Raw genomic sequence first — 7,438 nt, 5'->3', positions numbered from 1 at the left:
TGGACATGGATTTTATGCAGAGTACACTAGGATTTTAAATAATTTAGCAAAACTTTTCAATCGGTTGCTTGCACTCAGTAAACTTCACTGTTTGATGTCCATATTAACTATCAATACGTCTATCTGAACCGTTAAAATAGTTTAATTTATATCTCAATGGATAAAATCAGAAATCCAAAAATGTGTAAGCATTTGCTTCAAATTTATGCAAATATTTTCCAAACTTTAACCGGTAAAATTCATTAATGAAATAGAGCTTTATCCGAATAGTGAAGACCTTGGGAATTAAAAGTAGGATAAAGGACTGAACTAAAATATATCCATGTTTCTCTTTTATTCTGCTTTTGTTTTAACTGCAAAGAAGGAAAGAATAGAAATCTTAACCATAAATGGATCTCTAACAAGAAGAATTTGTTATATTTTAGCAAATCCATGACTGCATTTAGATTAGCTTCTAAGGCAACCCATATCAAAAGCTTATAAAACACTTATTTCTCTGAAGTAATTTATTGCCAAACATGCTCCAGAATAGGTTATAGATGAAAACTTATGCATGGAAAATGGAGTGTTATATCCTAAATTTTCAATAGTAACCATCTGAATTGAGAAATAAATGATAGAATTGCAGAAAATATCAACATATATGATCCTCATAACAGAACAAATGGTAAAGAAACATGTTTCAAATGGGGTTCAACATTCAATTTTGCCGAAACTTTGGCCACACAGTGATTACTCCTGGTCTCAATTCCTCAAATCACTATCTGCAGAACATAAAAACATGAGCAACTAAAGTACTAACTAGTAAGAACCATGGTACTGTAGAACCTTTCACTCTGTTGTTGATTTCTAATGGAACAATCTACATTATTCTATGAATAAGCATTTTTATGAATGTTTGTTATATGTTGAAAGGAACCAATCATTAAAAATTGAACAACAGTAAATTCAAAACAAAATTGAACAAGAAAAATTAAATAATTCATTTTAGGTAGTTCAGAATAAAATAGAAAGGAGGAAAATTCAACTAAAAGACTTCAAAAGTTTAACTGAGTTCAGTTCAACAGAGAAGATTCAAAACTCAATCCAATAACTAGAAAAATTATAACTTCATAATCATATTCAAAACAAAATAGAGGAATATAACAGATTGAAGTTTGAACATTGAACTGAAGTATTAAACAGAAGTAGGAGGGGACTATCGCAGGGGAAAGAGGAGCTTTGCGTCTTACCTGAACTGGCGGCGCCACGACGGAGTCGGCCACGACAGAAAAGAGAGCAGCAACGATGGCGACACTAGCAACTTGCAACACGGCAACACCCACAGGCTGCAGCAGGGAGCGTCATGCGATACAACACTGACAGACGATGCGACGACGGGAGGCACGGCGGCGAGAGCACAGTGGTGCGAGGTAGGGAAGCACGCCGCGCGGAGATAGGACGAGGGAAGCAACAAGAAAGGGCAAGCAGGGAGAGGGAGATGAAGACTGGTTTTGCGACTTTTTGCTTGGTTAGGGTTTGTTCATCATTTTTCGTGCAATTTTGATGTTGAGAGAAAAAGAAGTGCAAGCACAGATTATTTTATTTTGGTTAATTGATTTTGATTTTGTTTTCTTTTCTGAAATTATTTGATTGTAAAAGGGTGTTTTTGACTTTATTTTTACAAATATAAAAATAATTATTTAATCTTTTAACACAAATAATTATAAGGATATATTTATCTTTTTTATAATTATTTGTGAGGACATTTTGTATATATAATAATATAATATTTTTTAAAATTTAAATAAAAAAATAAATTTCGATGTAGATAAATATAATCCACATGAAAAATTTTTATTTGTCCATCTTTTATATCGTATCAATACGCATAAAATATCGATCGTACCGTAGCAAACACCTTCACGTAAATTGGTTGCCATATTTTATTTTTTAAAATTTTCAGCTGTTGGTGCAAGGTTTCAATTGCTCTTGTCATCGCAGCCATTTTTAACTACTTTGTTCTTTTACTTTAGTTTTTCCGCTTCATGCAAAGTTAGAGTTTCTTTTTTTTTTCCTTTTTGGGATGACTATCTTACTTCATGACCCACTCTCCTTTTAGTTGGTTATTCACCACCATAACATTCAACTATGGAACCCTTCTACATGAAAAAACAAATAAAGTTTCTCACCCATTCCATCGGTTGGGCCATTTCTAAGCTCTATTTCTTTTCTTCGGTGAACACATCAGAAACTAGCCCAAAAGGTCAAAACTGCCTTTAACGTGTAAATTGCTAGGACTAGCTGGTTTTTTAAAAGGTTTCCGGTTTGTAAATTTTAAAAAAATCAAAATGAAGCCTTACAAGGGTACCCAAGACCCACAACCCAGTCCACTCCTGCCCCTGTCGACCTCTCCTTTCCCTAACTAAAGTTTGTTTCAAATTGAGAGAAAAATAACCCTAGCCACCCACCACCACTGCAACCACCCACAACCACTCAGCCCGTAGACAACGCACCCCCGACGCCGCGCGACGTTATCGTCATCGAACCCTTATCCCCTCCTCGTCATTTCTGCTTCTCCCTTCCTCGCCGGCGTTGTTTCTGCTTCTTTGGTCCACATTGAGTCTCGCCGTGGTTGCTTCTTTTTTTTTGTGTGGTGTCTCACAGTCGCAGTTTATCTCCATGGCCAAATTTTTCATTTCAACCCTCGGGTCTCAAGTCTCAGACTAAATTTTTCATCACAAGTGGCATCAATGGAGGCATTAGCTTTATCCAACATAAGAATTCTGTTCCTCTTAAGAAGTACTCTTCCTAGACAAAATGGTTGGCGCTACCATACACTCCAGTTTTCACCTTCAACAATTACTATTAAAATTGGTAAATTTTGTTTAGACTATTTCAGTCAAATGAATCAACTGATGCAATGCATATAGTTGTCAAATCTTGAATGATATAAATCAACAATAACATTTCGCAAATATTTTCATTTGAAAAATATTACTAGTGAATGGTGATGTAATATTCGGTGGCTGATCCCTCCATTGCATATTGTAATCTAAAAGTTCATAGATTTAACTCACCAAAAGAGTCCAAGAGATTTGGTAGACAACTAATTATTTCATTAAGTTGACAATTGTCTAGAGCCTGTGCAAATAAATTTCCATGAGTGTTTCTTAGAAAAAATAAAACCCTTTAATTGCATCTAGTTTTGCAATCAAAGACCCACTTCACATACCTTCCATATTTCATGATCAGTGTAGAGACGTAAAGGGTCCAAGTTTGTTCTAATGCTACCCTTGGAAAGTGTTGGTTCTTGAAGAATGATGCTTAGCTTCATTCTCAAATCTTTCAGCCTTATTGAGCATATGTTGATCCCCTGTATCAGAATATCACTTCCTGCAGACTCAACTAAGCGGAATAAAGCGCTTACAAGTGTAGTTTTTCCACTTCCGATTCTTCCTCCCACTACCACTCTACTCCCTTCTTTAAATGTACAAGATTTGCCCTTAAGGACTAATGGAGCATTTGCATGATAGTAGGATCTAATTATATCAACATCAAACATAACCATCAACATAATCATAAACTAAATATAATCAAAGGCAACATAACAATCATTAAAATAACATAACAGGATCCAATTATATCAACATCAAGTACAAGTCTAAATGATCGTCACTGAAATACAATAAAAGGCTAGATAACCATCAATGAAATAAAATAAAAGGCTACATCTAATGCACTTTATCAATAGTGCTAAGATACGAAAGTTTCATATTTCCTCAAGTATTAATACGATCATTACCGATTCTTCAAAAATAAAATTACACATACAGGCAGATAACAAGCTACAACAAAAATTCCCTAAACCCCAACTCAGAAACATCTATTTATATTTTAAATTCCATACTACACACACATGAAAATTCCAAACCTTCCCAATGACCCCTTAAAAATACCACAACTTGCTACCTTCATAGGCCTGCACCATGAGTCACGTAATACCCCGTATGTACTGTCGGTGCTATCACTGGGGGAAGATGAATGGATGGAATGTCGATGGAAGGTTGACCCGCTGTTTCCTTTTCCTTGTTCCCTCTGGAAGCACTGGACCCTACATAGAATTAAAAAAAAGTATGGCAACAAATAAATTAGAAAATGTAACATACGAATAGCACACTGAATTTCTTACATGCCATTCTTAAATGCCTTACCTCACAGTCGGCCTGAGGAGCATTCCCTCCACATGTCTGACCTGTACCAGTTTGCACCTCCGCTCTATGACCCTGCATTTGGTCATAAGATTATGTTAAAATGCAAATTTATTGTAACAGCAATCCTTTTTTTTCCATTGTACTACCTGAAGCAGACACTACTTACACTTGGCCTCTCTTGAATGCCATTGTCCTCACCATGAGGATCGTGCTGAATTTCTCCGGATTGCTGACTAACTGGGCATCGAGTTCGGCGATGCCCAAGCCTTCCACAATCGCTGCACTTCCTCCTCTTTGGTCCCTTTGAACTAGAAGCATCATTACCCCTGCTAGTTCCTTTTGTCCTCACTTGCAATGGATCATTCATCCTAGCTGTCATAGAAACCTCCGGAGCCCTAGCGGCATCAACATCAACACATAGCCCATTCTTGACTTCCAAGATCATGGTATCCCTTCTAACCTTCTGCAAGAATATGTTGTAGTCTTCCTCCTTTGATGCCAGGGCATTTTGGCCAGTTTCACTGACCTTTTCTTCACTGTTTTTAAGGTAGTTTCATGCATTTTCTTAGGAAATAAGCTAGTTTTGGGTAGAATTTCACTTACTTCTTGATTCAAGTATACATTGTGCACTTTACATGATTTCATGAGGATTTTACATGAATTATATGATAAATTGGATGATGCATGATCCCATGATTAAGAGCAAGACTTTGATGCACTCTATTTGTTTGATTTCAGGCAAAAAGAAGCAGAGAAGAGCCACGTTAGTGGCTACGTTAGTTACACTAACGTGGGCACAAACGTGGAAGGAAGGAAAGTTGGAACGTTAGTGGCATTAACTTTGAAGAAAGGAAATGGAGCCAACGTTAGTGACACTTAACATTATCACTAACGTTGGACCAAGCTCATAAGTGGCCACGTTAGAGTCCATGTTAGCTTAGTTAACGTGGCCTCTAACGTTAAAAAGGGGAAGGAAGCCAACGTTAGTGACATTCAACATTGTCACTAACGTTGGCCTAAGTGCAAAATGCAACGTTAACTCCCACGTTAACTTGGTTAACGTGGGAGCTAACGTAAGAGGCAAGGGTGGTCGACAACGTTAGTGACACCCAACATTGTCACTAACGTTGAAAGCAACCACACAACCCCAAGGAAGCCACGTTAACTTCCACGTTAACTTAGTTAACGTGGAAGCTAACGTGGATGAAAGAAGGTGATGGCCAACGTTGGTGACACTCAACATTGTCACTAACGTTGGAAGGAGCCACACAAGCCACAATGAGCCACGTTAACTCCCACGTTAACTCAGTTAACGTGGGCAAAAGTCCCACCTGGCAGCCTGACCATGCCTTCTTCAAACATGCATAACTTGAGCCACAAAGCTCCAAATGAGGTGATTCCAGTGGCATTGGAAAGTCGGATTCCAGAGCTTTCTAAGCATATATGTCACTACATGGTTGACACTAAAGTTGAGGGAGAAAACCTGCCCCGAAAGTGCAATGATGAACATGGTATCAACCTGTATTAAGGCCAACTGACCTCTTCACCTTCCAAGAGGTATAATTCGAGTTGTAGAGCTCCAAATGATGCGCTTCCAAAGGAATTGGAAAGTAGACATCCAGGGATTTCCAAAAATATATAATAGTATGGTGTGGACACTAAGTTTGGGCTTCAAAAAACGGGAAATCGCTGGCGTTATTGAGACTCAACATTTTCATTAATGTTGGCATATATGCCAGCGACCATGTCCACTTCAAAGGAGCATAACTTGAGCTACAGAGGTCCAATTGAGGTGATTCCAGTTGAATTAGAAAGATGACATTCAGAGCTTTCCAACGATGTATAATACTCTATAGTGGGCATGAAATTGGAGCACAAACAAGAGGCATCTTTTAAGCACCAAAAACACCAACTTGGCAGCAAGTGCAACGTTAGCCACAATAACTTTAGCATTAACGCCACACTTGTAGCGTTAGAGTGGCTTACTTTAGCACTAACTTTAGCACCTGGACCTCAACTTGACTCACTTCTCTCTCAAGTCCACTTCAAAGCCCAAGCAAGCAAGCCTACAATTGTCAACCAATCAAGACCAAAAGAAGCATCTAGAATAGGAATTTTCATTTTATTGTAATTTGTTTTTAATTTTATTTTTGGTAATTTAGGAGAGCCTATATAAAGGCCTTAGCTTTTACATTCAAATCATGCTGGATTTTGGGGAATTCATTCATGGGGGATTGACGAGGGGTCTTCGGACTTCCCCCCCTTCACACACCATCTTTGATTTTGATTTCTAGAGCTATGAACAACTAAACCCCTTTCATTGGGTTAGGGAGCTCTGTTATAATTTGATGGATCAATACTAATTTTCTTATTCTTCTTCTATCTTTCCTTTTGATTTTACTTGAAAGCTTTCGATCTTCATCCAATTGGATAGTTATCTTGGAAAAGAAGCTATTCAAACATGGATCTTTTCGGATCCTTGAAAGAGGAATGAAGGGATTAGCTAGAAATGCTTTCTCATGCTGGACCAAATTGAGTGTGGATGGGTATGTGGCTATAACCCTCTAAGCATTTGATTTGGGAAGTGCATGTGGTATAATCAGTGACCACACTTCATCTCTTCTCATGAGCAATTGACCAAGGAATTGGCTATTGATCAAGATTTGAGAGATTGAATTGCAAGAAATTTTGATTCAATCACTTAAGATTGCCAAGGAGATCAATGAGTGCATTGATTGAGGAAGAGATGAAAATGAAATTGATCCGGAGAATGCAACATCTCCTAAGCCCAATGAACTCCCCAAATTCTAATCTTACCCATTCTCTTTATTTTCTGCAAATTTACTTTTATGAGCAATTCTCCCATTCCCATTTACAATTCTGCTATTTACTTTCACTCATTTACTTTCTTGCCATTTTAATTTCTGCAATTATCAACTCTACTCATGGATTCACTCAACTAGATCATTCCTCTAATTAAAGTTGCTTGATCAATCAATCCCTGTGGGATTCAACCTCACTCTATTGTGAGTTTTTACTTGACGACAAATTCGGTACACTTGCCGAATGGAAATTTGTTGAGAGACAAGTTTTACCCCGATCAAGTTTATGGTGCCGTTGCCGGGGATTGATTGTGCATCGACAATGATTAAATTAGAGGATCACTAGATTGAGTATTTTTATTTTGTTTGCTTTAATTTTCTGTTTAAGTAATTTACTTTCTGTCTTAGTTAATTTCTTTCCTT

The 7,438-nt window shown here is 37.5% G+C and overlaps 1 long non-coding RNA gene across 1 annotated transcript; it reads right to left on the bottom strand.

Moving 5' to 3' along the window:
• Positions 1-602: 602 nt before the first annotated feature.
• On the bottom strand, positions 603-1,625 carry LOC112801070 (uncharacterized). Its single transcript, XR_003201731.2, has 2 exons — positions 1,233-1,625; positions 603-764 (listed from the first exon to the last, which is right to left on the bottom strand). It is a non-coding gene; the product is annotated as an uncharacterized lncRNA (long non-coding RNA).
• Positions 1,626-7,438: the final 5,813 nt, after the last annotated feature.

Source organism: Arachis hypogaea, chromosome 1 (genome assembly GCF_003086295.3).
Source record: "Arachis hypogaea cultivar Tifrunner chromosome 1, arahy.Tifrunner.gnm2.J5K5, whole genome shotgun sequence".
NCBI lineage: Eukaryota > Viridiplantae > Streptophyta > Magnoliopsida > Fabales > Fabaceae > Arachis > Arachis hypogaea.
The sequence above is the reverse complement of the archived record's forward strand: the minus strand, read 5'-3'. Positions and strand labels throughout refer to the sequence as shown.